At 37.8% G+C, this 12,597-nt stretch overlaps 1 protein-coding gene across 30 annotated transcripts in view; it reads right to left on the minus strand.

Moving 5' to 3' along the window:
• Nucleotides 1–12,597, minus strand: part of pcbp3 (poly(rC) binding protein 3) — a 97,203-nt gene that overhangs the window by 83,862 nt on the left and 744 nt on the right. The gene's annotated exons all lie outside the window — the stretch shown is intronic.

Raw genomic sequence — 12,597 nt, forward strand, 5'->3', positions numbered from 1 at the left:
TACATTCATTATGCGACATATTTTTAAATTCTTTTGTATTCATATATCAATGATGTGACGTCCAGTTACCAGCGTGACACTAAAACAGGTAGTAGCAATGGATACTTTTTACTTAAGTACATGTCAGAGCCCAAACTTCTTTACTTAACCTTGAGTGAAAAAGTATAGTCAGTACTTTAACTTTTACCACAGTATTTTGAAACATAAGTATCTGTACTTCTACTTGAGTGAAGAATGTGTGTACTTTTTCCATCTCTGGTTTATATGATCTTATATTTTGGCTAATTGTAACTTGATTATAGGAAATACTAGACACTTTACAAGACATTTTTTTTTTACGCTATTTTCACTTGTTTGCAGTAAAGGCACAGATATGAATATTAGCTATAGCTTAATGTGGTGGCAACTGTAGCTTTTTCCTTAGTTCTGACTTCTAAAAAATACAAGCATGATTCCTGCTCAAGTCACACAACTATTGACTGTTAATATCACTTGGCATGATTGTGCCTAAAGCAATTGAGATCAGTGCCATATTGTTAGCATACAGGCTGGTCTGTGATCAATATTGTCGGAATCGATTTAGACTTTTTGTTGCATGTTGGTTTAAGAAAGTTTGAAATATCTTTGGTTATCAACAATCTTTCAAAAAGAAATAAACACAAGAGACATAAAAGTAGCTCAAATGAAAGAGCAGCCCTGGTTATTCCCCTGAGCGCCACATATTAAACATTTTTGAATGCGCTCTGATTTTCACAATAGTATCTGCATGCTTGATTGTGCGTTTGATTCAGGGACGGTGAGTCACCCTCGTGCCTTATGTCATACTGTGCATTCTGTACTTGCACAAAATAGCCTATTAAATGACTACCACAGAATGACATATAAAGATATAAATATAAATACAATAAAACTTCTTTTCTTCTTTTCAAATAAAAGATTGAGGTTAGTTTGGTGATTCAACAATGCTGTTTTTTTTTTTTTTTGTGTTGAGTGCACACAAAAAAATAGATTGAACACCAGTGACTAACACCAGTGACATATGCATTCTATCACAGTCAGACTGATTGCATATTGTAAAACATGGCTTAATAAATAAGTATTTTAATAAATGAATTGTTCTATGATTCACCAGGAAGATAAATGACCAAACCCCAAGACATGGAACAGGAGCATAAAATTGCCTATGACCGATTTACTCTAATCCAGAAAGTTGCCGGAGGTAAACCGGTGAAATAATAATATCTAATAGCGTGTAGAGTCTCACAACACAATAAATGAATGTCTTTCAAATGGACATAATTTACATCCAAGGATTTAAACTGTTAGATGATCTAAAGATCTATAGAATTTCTCAGGCATTTTAAAAGGAATGCCATTATTATATTGTAAAATAATATGGGCTTATCAGTACTTTTGTTAAAAACATATCAGTTGCAGTCATTAATTTAAAAATGTCTAAGCAGAGGAAAGATTATGTACCTATAATGACTATTACTGGGCTTCATTTATCAATCTTTAAGTAAAGTATGTTGAAAAAATGCCAAGTACTTATAAAATGCAAAATGTTTTCGCAGCATAGGTGATTTATTATCCTGGGCAAAACAAATGAGCCAAGCCAAAAAAAATGTTCAAAATATTAATGGCCAAAATATCAAGCTTAACTGCAATCATTGGAGAGAAAGAAAGAAAGAATGGAACAGATGCACTCCCGAGACCTACTGTGCCACCTTTTGCTTTTATAACATTTTCTGCAGTTTGGGGAAAATCTAAGAACAGGGAAATTCACTTATATCGTCTACTTGCATGCAAAGGTACAATCAGCCATAAACTCCATGTTGCCTGAAGTTGTTGCTAAACCAATCAGACTGCGATTTAGCCAATTCGAGGCTCCAAGCAGGCATCCAATCACTTCAGCATTTTCATGTCCTTTTATTAGATGTTCGAAAAGTGCACAATTCAAAAAGTCAGAGTTTGGTGCAAACTGCACACGCTCAAATATATTTGTGTGGATTTTATGTTATGCCATTACACAATGGGTGACAAAGGAGAAGAAATTGATTGATTTGGTTGCAGGCATGCAACATTTACTTGACAGACTATTCAAGAAAAGCTGAACATCCTGAGGAAATTTCAGCCGAAACTCAAAACAAAGCTCAAAACGGTTCCCTGTTCCCAGTTTCCCTGTACCATTTTGCATTTCCTTGACTTTACATTTTGCACAAAAAGACACAATTTGCCTTAATTTCAAATCCCCAGGAAAACAAAAAAAAATTCACAAAAATGCACAGAAAACCTGAGGTCATTTTATGAGGTTAATATCGATGCTACTGCTAGAGATGATGTATGTGGAAAGCAGAGCTGTGGCAGCAGTAAAAAGAGACTTGTTGTATTGTGTTTATTGGGTTTCTTGCTATAGAAATTAAGCCTCTTGACTAGAAATAAAAGCCTCTTGACTTGGCTTGACTTGAAATGCCATTTATTCTCATTGCATGAGATTTCTGTCTGTGACATAGCTCTCTGTTATACTGTGTTTCTCTATAGTATTGATGGTTTCTATAGCCGTGGCATCATAATAAAAGTATTAAGAGGTGGATTAATTCAGGTAGGACACCACTGAAGGCCTAGGTGTAAAATGTGCGACCTCCTAATGATTCAAATGTTTGATGCAAAATTCAGCACTTCTAAAATCACATTCGTGTAAAGCTGCTTTGAGACGATAAAAATTAATTGAATTGAGTTAAACATTTATTTAATAAATGTAAGAAATATTTATTGAATTGGATTGATTTATTTATTTTTCTATATCAATTAATGTATTTAGTTTTTTATTATTTTTAATAAACATTTCTTAAATTACAATTAAAAAAAAATTAACACTGTATATGCTCTTTTTATAAAAAATAAAATAAAATAAAAAAAGATAACCTGACAAATGATCAAAACCCCAAAAAATGTTATACAAATTTATTTTAGTTTTGGACAATACCACCTCATAAGTCAAAAAAACATGATAGCAGCTCATTCTCAGAATCCAATTAATTATCTGAGCAATGCGTGTGTGCAGGGAATGCGTCGTTACATCAGTGTATTTTACGTGCCCTTGGTTTTAATTAAGTGCTAATTGGATTCCATAGATAACCTTCATATGCCCTGTCTCTGAGTATTGCAATACTACACATTGTCCACATTTTGTCTTGAAATCCCTGGTGATGCCACACAATTCCCCTCCATCCTCCAGAGAGAGGCAGGGCTTTGTGCCACATTTCCATAGTCCCCTTTTGCTGCCTGAATCATTAAATTCTGAAGCCCTTCATGGTCAAGATGGAGTGGAACAGCTGGCTTTGAGAATTATGACCAATAAAAAGCAGAACTACATCAAAATATTTAAAAGCTTTTACATTAATAAAGTACTGAGACAACTCAAACCTAAATTAAAGGTCTATTCTACATCTAATTTGTCATTACATTAAATAAAAAAAAAAAAACATGTAAAGGTGCATTTAAACGTTATACCTGTACATCTGAATTTAAGTAGATGTGATCATGTAAATAATATATAAACATGTGGGAATGATAGTAAATAAATAAATCATGGAAAAAAATAAATGCAAAAAATGAAAATGTATTAATTATCAAGCAATCATTTAATCAATCAATTTATCGAAATCCAGATGAAAAAACATGAATTTTATTGAGGGAAAATCACTGTGGAAAAATCTCAGATATTCACATGAAAAAAGTAAATAAAATATTTTGAAAATGATTATAGGAAAATAAAGGAATCTTGAAAATTAACAGGTAAAAATACATAAATGATATTGTAAGAAATATAACATGGAAATAACATTACAAACAAATTAAATACAATAATTAAATGTAAAAAAAAAAAGGCGTGTAAAATATTAATAATATTAATTAATCATTTAAAAAAATATTAATTAATATTAATGTTAAAAATTGGGGGGGGTAATTTGAGATGATAAAAAAGGAAAGGTCCTGAAACAAAATGGGCACGATAATAAATGAAAAAGGTTGAATCATGTGAAATGTAAATAAAAAAATGTGTGGAAATAAACCATCAAACTTAATGAAAAGTGTACAACTACTAAACATAAATCCGATTTGAACACATACACTATACATATGGAAATTTGATCAAACCATGAATGTAAACTTCCCACATGAATTATGCAATTATTGTGAAGTTAATGTGATTTTCCATTAGGGCAGCCGTGCATCAAATCTACCACAGCTGTTATCTAACCCTGTCCACAGACATTGTTGCTTACATTCAAACAAGTCAATGCTGATCATTTCTGAACAGTTACACCGATTATGTAATTAGGTACAAACTCTGAATGTGTAAACTGGAAGATTAAGCGTCAATTCAAAGGCATTAGAAGAGCAGGGAAAGTGACTCACTCGGGTATATTTGTATGCGACGAGTCAAAAGGAAGGAGGAATCAATTAGAGTGTTCGTCCCAATGACGAGGCATATGTGAAAAGATAGCAAATGGATCTTTAAATTAGCACGGGGAAGGAGGTGTGCTGCGATGTTCAGCAAACCACTCGACACACACACACCCCCTTACAGAGCATTGACATTAAAACACTTTGATGATCAGGAGGCTTTAAAGTCTTAATCCTACAAACGGCTTCTTTAGAAAATTCAAAGCCTCATCCGAGATTTGAATAATGCTCATACCAATCTCTCCCCAACTGCTACGAACTTCAGACCCACACACAAACACGCACACACTTTTTTTCCCCCCTCCATCTAGAAATAAAAAGAAAGGATAGCCTCAGACCTATCGTCAGATTTATCTCCCATACTGTAAGACATAGAAAGGATTGTGTGATGATCTAACTGACAGCCCTGCTCTATCCCTTTCTTAGGTAATCATCAAGGGGAATTAGCCGCTGGATAAAATTTCAAACCGTGTGGGTGAAGTCTTGCTTCGCTAAGTAATCTGGCACACAATTTTGCCTGCAGGAAGACGATTGCTCTTTAAAAGTGTCAGAAATTAAAGCTCTTATAAATGGCATGCACTAAAGACCGAAGCACTTTCCACTGCCCACTGCCCAGTTTAATGTTTTGTCATTGAAAAGATTAAACATGATTATTTATCAGAATTACTCGCATTTAGACCATATTCATCAAAACCGAAATGATCCATAAACTACCGAGACAATATCAGCAACACATCAGGAGCGGGAATGAAACATCTGTAGAATTTGGCATGAATATCCTCTGCTAGGTTACAGTGATGATATGTGATGACACAATGATACTGACACTGGTTTAAATTATGCTGCGGAGAATTTGATGTGTAATAATTGCAACCATAGGGTTACAATGAGTTTTTTTTACAGCTGTATTTGCTGACATTGTTCAAAATCAAAATTTGAAGGTAGTGAATTCGAATCTCAGCACCTCAAGTTGCAACTTTATCCCTTTATTGTTTGTTCGATATTGTAGGATGCCCATGAGACATACCGCTTAAGCTATAGCAACTATAATCATTCTTTTACAGCCTCTTGTTTTGGTTTTTTCTTGGAGTGAATAAATAAAAAAAAATGCTAAAAAACCTATTTACCACTCCAGAATTTATCCAAACCAAGCCTGCAAAATAAACTCATAGCACAGAGCTGCCAAATCCCATAATCAACTCTCCACTGTGTATTTAGATGTGAATTGAGCATATGTGCAATTCTATTAATGCCATTTTGATTGAGAATCATGATGAACTAGACCTGCTCAGCATTTATGAGTGAGTGAGTGAGTGAGTGAGTGAGTGAGTGAGTGAGTGAGTGAGTGAGTGAGTGAGTGAGTGAGTGAGCAAGTTAGTGTGTAAGTGAGTGAGTGAGTGAGTGAGTGAGTGAGTGAGTGATTGAGTGAGTGAGTGAGTGAGTGAGTGAGTGTTAAAGTAAGTGAGTGAGTGAGTGAGTAAGTGTTTAAGTGAGTGAGTGAGTGTGCAAGTGAGTGAGTAGGTAAGTAAGTGAGTGAGTGATTAAGTGAGTGTGTGTGAGTGAGTGTGTGTGAGTGAGTGTGTGAGTGAGTGGGTGAGTGAGTGAGTGAGTGAGTGAGTGAGTGAGTGAGTGAGTGAGTGAGTGAGTGTGCAAGTGAGTGTGTGAGTAAGCAAGTGTGTAAGTGAGTAAATGAGTGTGTAAGTAAGTGAGTGTGTGAGTGAGTAAGTGAGTGAGTGAGTGAGCAAGTTAGTGTGTAAGTGAGTGAGTGAGTGAGTGAGTGAGTGAGTGATTGAGTGAGTGAGTGAGTGAGTGAGTGAGTGAGTGAGTGAGTGAGTGTTTAAGTAAGTGAGTGAGTGAGTGAGTGTTTAAGTAAGTGAGTGACTGAGTGAGTAAGTGTTTAAGTGAGTGAGTGAGTGTGCAAGTGAGTGAGTAGGTAAGTAAGTGAGTGAGTGATTAAGTGAGTGTGTGTGAGTGAGTGTGTGTGAGTGAGTGAGTGTGTATGTGAGTGAGTGAGTGAGTGAGTGGGTGAGTGAGTGAGTGAGTGAGTGAGTGAGTGAGTGAGTGAGTGAGTGAGTGAGTGAGTGTTTAAGTAAGTGAGTGAGTGAGTGAGTGTTTAAGTGAGTGAGTAAGTGTGCAAGTGAGTGAGTAGGTAAGTAAGTGAGTGAGTGATTAAGTGAGTGAGTGAGTGAGTGAGTGAGTGTTTAAGTAAGTGAGTGAGTGAGTGTTTAAGTAAGTGAGTGAGTGTTTAAGTGAGTGAGTGAGTGAGTGTGCAAGTGAGTGAGTAGGTAAGTAAGTGAGTGAGTGATTAAGTGAGTGTGTGTGAGTGAGTGTGTGTGAGTGAGTGTGTATGTGAGTGAGTGAATGAGTTAGTGTGTGAGTGTGTGAATGAGTGAGTGTTTGAGTGACTAAGTGAGTGACTGTGTGAGTGAGTGTGTAAGTGTGTGTGTGAGTGAGTGAGTAAGTGGGTCTGTATGTGAGTGAGAGAATGAGTTTGTAATTGACTGTGTGAGTGAGTGAGTGAGTGAGTGAGTGAGTGAGTGAGTGAGTGAGTGAGTGAGTGTGAGTGAGTGAGTGAGTGAATGAGTGAGTGTGAGTGAGTGTGAAAATAAGCGTGTGAGTATGTACCTAGTGCGTCACATCAAAAAATATTACACCAGCTAGCCTTCACAGAGAGATTTAAGGCTACCAGTTAACAGAGACACTGTAGTAAACACAACAGCTTTGTGTGCTAGTCTAACTGGTAGAGGGACAGCAGTTCCACAGCCATGTGATTTTGAGCTCAGTGGTTTGCCACCACACATGCTGTTCCTCTCTGTTCAGAGTGCTAATCTGGAGAGCAATGGCTCTGGCTCATAGAACAGCAAACTGTGCTGCACAGAGATGAAGTAATCTCTCCTCTTCCATCTGCTACCTTACACAGTGCACTTAGTGCTGACTTAGCTGGACAGATGCTTCAGAAGCGCAAACACAAACCACTTGAAAGTGTATCAAGCAAACATAATTGTAACTGAGAAGGCATACAATAAAAAGATCTAAGCAAAAGATAACAGTAAGAAAAACAAGCAAGCAAGGACTCAAGCAAATAGTGAAAAGGTTCAAAAAAAAAAAAAAAAAATTGAACAATGTATTGCGAGTCGATCTCATGGTAAGAAGAACTGTAAAAGGTCTCTAGATCAAGACACAACATGTTTCCTCCTCTACTCTCTCCCTCCCACCCCTTCTCCTGCTGCGGCCAATCTGCCCATCATTGCAGTCCCACACTGCCTGGATGGGGATCTTGCCAAAAAGCAGGTGGAAGCGTAGCAGCAGATCCACAATGCAAAAAGCCCTGGCCAAAATCTCTAGAGAGGAATCCATTTGTGCCACCCTTTTTCATCCATGCCACCCACAATGGCTAAAGCTCAAAGGACCGAGAAAGCTGGGAATCTGGTCCATCACCTTGTGTACCGTCTCGCCTTACTGTTTTCCCCTTAATTTCAGGGTCATGTGACCCACTGGCAGAGTCACACCATTGGGAAGGATGAAGTGCGTGACGTGTGTGCGGTAGAAGGGCTAGTCAAGTGCAGTCTCACGCTTCTCGTGACACTCAGCGGATTATGTCTAAATAAAGCTTCCGCACTGTGTGATTCACATGGCCAGTGATCCCGAACACGAAGACACGACACTGCTCAGCTTCAGAGAGAGATAGAAAGAGTGAGAGAGAGAGATAGAGAGAGAGAGAGAGAGAGAGAGAGAGAGAGAGAAGGCATTCGTCACTGAAGTGCCACAGCTTAGCAAGAATCTTGAATAATCAGTGGTTAAGCTGTCATCCCTACACTTGCACCTAACACAAACTCTTTCACTTACTAATCATGCAAAACGTCACACATCCAGAGTACCAAATGCAGGGGAAAAAAGGAATCTGTATCAACTCTGCCTCTTTAACCATTTGCCTTGATTTTCCCAGAAGTGCTAATTATTATTAAGTGCTTAATTATTATTATTTACACAGAATTTACTTTATATTTTGCTTTTTATTAATAAATGGATATTTTGTAGATAGAGATATAATCAAAAAAATGTAATAGAGAGATAAACAAGCACAATTGTGAACTGCTTTATGAGTGTATGCTATATAAATAAGGTTATTATTATTATTATAATTATTGTCATCTAATGAGTCATAAACTCCATGCTCATTTATACAAAACCTTTACAAGGTCATTGGTTTTGTCCTTTTCCAGGCTTGAACTATGATACAAACTGGAGTAATTAAACTGGATCACAGACAAATGAACACCTTGGGAGATTCTACTTAATTACACATCCGGCGCCAACTGCCTTTTTTTCCTGACCTGTGAGGGAATGATTGGAGACGTGTGCACGCTGTTTTCTCTTGATCGTCCCTGGGAATCACGAAAAGGCCCAAGCTTTACGGCAAACTCCACCCCACTCTTCTGCTCTCAGACCCTGATTGATCTCATGGCCCATCGGTGGGTTAAATTACACTGCAGAGTAGCTCTGCACAAAGGGCTCCTGGATTTCACAGGCCATAATTCTGTACCGTCAACATCGTAAAGGTGCAGCATTTCACATCTCAGGCATTCGCACACAAAAACACACACACAATCTCACACCTCTAGTCAGCTCTTTGAATAGTCTTATGAGTTATGTCATAAGCCTGATGCTGAAATCTTCATGGGAGGCGGTGGATAATCATCTTTGCGAGTTCACCCTTAGCATCGAGCAAGTGTGCACTACATTAACAAAAACTGCCCCTACAGCGAGTGTTAAACAAACACAGGAAAACAAGAACTATTTACTCTATTACTCTATTAAAGACAAAGCACATCCAGTTGAAAAGTTTAGCGCAAAACAATTCACCATCAAGTTTCTACGGCAAAATAGATCTGACCCTCTAGGCCAGGCTACCACTGAGTTCTGGCAAAGAGAGTGAGAAAGAGAAGAGAAATGGCACGACCCATTCATACTGCAGCTCTGCCTATCCAACAGCACGGAAGCAAAAACAACATGGGATCCGGGGGAATAAAAAAAAAAAAACAGCCAAAAGCACAAAAAGACCAGCTGCTTCAAGAGCATGGCTGTCAGTAGTGGGGGAAAAAAATATCTGTTTTGAAAGAACATTATAATATGAAGTCATGTTGCAAGTAATAACTTCTGCCTGAAAGTTTCTGTCATTCGTCACACATCTGTCTGGACCTGATGGAAGTGTATAAGCACACAGATAAATATGTAACTGAAACTAATTTGGCGTGGTTTAGCAGGTTTATAGCCCCTCATCAATGACATTTTAATTTAGCACAGCTTAAAAATCTGGTCCGTAAATGCGAGATAAGCTGGGTTCATTTTTAAGACCCGGTTTGCAGCATAATTCCACCATTGAGTTGAAACAGGAGCACCATTGGAATCAGGACATGAAATGCAAATCCGTGTTTGACTGACAAGCCAAACTTTTCAAGACAGAAACTTAAAAAAAAAAAATTTCCTTATTACAGAAATGATTTTGCTTTGCAAAACATGCTTGTTGTGCTTGTCACTGAATGCGGCTGAATTATAGAAACAGCCGAAAGTGATGAAAAATCGGATTTTCACCAGTATAGTATGCCATCTCTATTTTAAGGAAACACATTTCATCAGAATGAGTTGGAAATGTTTTTATTTCTGCTACTTTCTAACCCAGCCTTGACGTCTGCCTGTAAAGACCATGCTGTGTAATGAGGCAATTTAACAAATGAGCCAGCAAAAGAAGTCCCTTTGCATAAACATTGCGAGCTACGTGAGATTTTCTCCACCACAGAACGTCACAATATGATCGTGTTGTTGTCGTATCGGAACAATCAAAAGCCTACAGAATTCGGTCTGTAATCAGATATCGACTCTTCAACTTTCTAAAATGCTTCTGCACCGTCACAGCTTCGAAACACAGAAGGCCGCTTACACAGAACAGAACCAAAAGTTAAATAATCTTTCATTATTTAAATAAAATTAGTAGCAATGTTGGTTTTCAATTAGCAGATACACCAGGTTACGAATGTAACCAAATGCAATAAAAAGCTGGAATTTAAAATGTGCTAGGATTTTACTGCTGGATGTACATTTAAGTTCAGGAAATCATAATTGCTGTTTATACAGAAAGATAGTGATGGGTTTTTGTCTATTCACACGTAAATTATCCATTGAACTGCACACAACGGCGTTTTATTGAAAACCAATCATTAATGCTAAATTCCTCATAAAATGAACAGCAGCTAGAAACGAGCGGTTCTGAAAAATGTTGACGCACTGCTGTTTCTTGGATTTGACAGAGGTGGAGAGGAAGAGAGGGGGCAGGGTAAAAAAAGAAGCTCATAAATTACTTATTCAACATGGGATGTGATATAAGCTTCTGAAATGAAGCTTTCAGTCAAATACACTCCACACAACGTTGTGGGCTCATAATACAAGGCATTTATTTCGACAAGTCAGTGACACTGTTCTGATTGGAAAACCAATAATCATGAAAAGGAAAGTTAAAAAGAAAAAAGCTCTCAATACATAATCGGCTCACAGGGTGCAGCACAATTTTTTTCCCCTGAAAATGAGGCTGATATCACCACAATTACCCAAACAAACACTGAACCGAATCAAACGCACCATAGGAAATACCCATTTAACTCTCTAGGATTTAATCCTGCGCACGAGATTTTTAATGTGTGTGCCGAAACCCGTCAACCCACTAAGTTCCAGCTTCACTTCCTGCTTGGATCTGTCGACTGCCTGCGATGAAATAAAGCAGCTTTTTAATTTGAATAATCACTTGTTCTTTATCTCGCCGCTGGAAACGGGCCAGGGTGGCTGCAAAGGGATACTGGTGTTAATTAAGACACCTGTTCTTCTCTCAGTTTACTTGCCTAATCAATGCCTCCGCACTTCCAACATCCCCAGACAATTTGAGGTCTACGCTGCAAAACAAGCCTGCAGTCTCAGCATGATCATGATGAATAAAGCGTCCCATAGCTACACCCGACAAAGCACTTAGTGAAATTCAGCTTTTTCTTTTAAAAGGCCAAGATAAAGCAAATAGCATGTGAGAAACTGGAAAACGGGCAATTATAATAATGAATGGGCTACAGTAGAGTGCTGATTTTTCTTCACTATGCACATAATGTGAAATCAAGACTAACTACGTCTAGAGATCACGGCTTCAAGCGATACTGTAACGAAGACCACCGTAGGCCCAAGCTGCACTAGTGATGGAGCGTGCTTGAGCAGAAGATCCAGTGCACTTGAGCATATCTGTGAAATAAGTTCAAATCAGTATTGATAGTCTAATCACTTCTTCAGGAAAGATCTAATTGAAGGCAAAGTGCTATGGAGTGAACGATCAAGAACTAAGCAGTTTTTTTTTTGTGCTGTGGCTGCACTGGTGTGTAGACCATGTTAACTGCCCATCTTGATTGGATCAGTCCTAGTCGTAAAGTAATTACAGTTTCTGCTACGTCATGCTGTTTGTCTTCTCTTTGTGCGGAAATCTCCTAAGCACATTCAGGGATCAGGTTTCAGTTCTGAATATCTGCTTTCACATTGAGCCGTTTTAGCTAATGATTTTGTCTTAGAGCAACTTTAAATAAACAGTCACAGTAAGTTTTTACCTGGAGCAAATTGGGGTTGCAGTAAAGTGTCTCACTCGGAGGCACTACTGCAAGGAAATGAAATCAATAAACATAAGCAGAAAAGTAATGATACCAATTAAACCACCACAGCAGAACAAAATTGAGCTGGTGCACACGGTTGATACAATTTCTTTTCTTTTTTTATATTTCAGTAAGACGATGAAGTGTTTCCATAGTGGCCCAAGTGAAGTCACAGCTTGACAAGAGAAAGTTTGCATGAAGCACTCAGCTGAATTTGGGCTCAGAAAGTGTGACAGCAAACATCCCAATCCCTCACGCCCCTACCCACATCCACAAGAGTGAAACTGCCAGAGGGAGAAGTTGAAAAACACCAGAATAGAAAGAGATAGTGGGAGTGTTAATGTGTTTGTTAGAGTGTAATATGCTGGGAAAAGCGGGCCAAAACAGCATGCGAAATAAAGGCCAAATTTGTACAAATCAAGATTTAAAAAAAAAAGAAGAAGAAGAAGAGAAA

The sequence above is a fragment of the Silurus aristotelis genome (genome assembly GCF_946808225.1).
Source record: "Silurus aristotelis genome assembly, chromosome: 3".
Taxonomy (NCBI): Eukaryota; Metazoa; Chordata; class Actinopteri; order Siluriformes; family Siluridae; genus Silurus; species Silurus aristotelis.